Source organism: Mesitornis unicolor, unplaced genomic scaffold (genome assembly GCF_000695765.1).
Source record: "Mesitornis unicolor isolate BGI_N332 unplaced genomic scaffold, ASM69576v1 scaffold21841, whole genome shotgun sequence".
Classification (NCBI taxonomy): Eukaryota; Metazoa; Chordata; class Aves; order Mesitornithiformes; family Mesitornithidae; genus Mesitornis; species Mesitornis unicolor.
In genome coordinates this window covers 19,722-20,757 of record NW_010164715.1, presented here as the reverse complement: position 1 = coordinate 20,757, position 1,036 = coordinate 19,722, and positions in this window count along the sequence as shown.

The following is a 1,036-nucleotide window of genomic DNA, read 5'->3' as shown; positions in this document are numbered from 1 at the left end:
TTTGTGCTGCGCCAACACTTGTTGTCTTGTCCGTGACATTTTTTAATATTAGTTACTTTTTTATATTAAATATATTTCCATTTCAACACAGAAATCTCCTTTCCTTTTCCCAACGTACCTCTCTGGGCAGGGAGGAGGCATTGGGTGATAGAGCAACTGTATAAATCACAACATGTGTCAAACATGAGGTTTGAAAATAGAATGCAGTAATGAATAGTAGTCAGTAGAGCTGACACACAGCTTAATTTATTATTGCTCTGTTCTCTGGTGCTCAGTTATGTTTGGATTTTCTTAATTGAAGCATTAATCTGTGATTTGACTTCCTATGGATGGCACTAGTACAGAGTAAATGAATAAAAATCCTTACTTTAATGCTTTCTTTAATATGTAGAACAGCATTTCAGCACATACGCATCTGCGTGCAAGGCTCCAGCTGGGGTCTGTCTTATGGTGGCTTAAGAAACCAGGCACATTTTCTAACATAAGTGTGGCCACTTCAAAATATTGAATATTATCAATTCTGTTGCATTTTATTTCCTTTAAAATATATGCCCCATGGGTTAAATTTCAGTAAGAAGTCTAACATGAGAAAGTTAAATAGAAAGTACATCTGCAAAATATTAGAAATGCAAGTGACTATGCTCACAGTAAAAGGATCATTTCTGAAATACTGGGCTATTGAAATTTCCATTTCTGTTTTGAAACAGACCTTTGTAGAGCTCCTGGGTTATTAATTAATACACTGGAAATACCTAGAAACAAAAGTTATTCATTAGCTTAGTAAAAGGAAAGTGAAAATGCAGAAGACTAATCATATGGTTGCATGTAGTTTCCTTTTGATTATTTTCATGTCTTAATTTACTTTTGTACTTTGGAGGCTTTGAAAAGTGTATTTGGAAAAAAATAAAAATAAAAAAAGATATTGCTGTGGTGTTTTCAAAAATCAATTGCAGAACTTCTATTTTGGTATTGAGATAAGTAGTCTTAAATACTCTACTGCTTTTTGAAATAATGGAGAAATAGAAACCCATTGTAG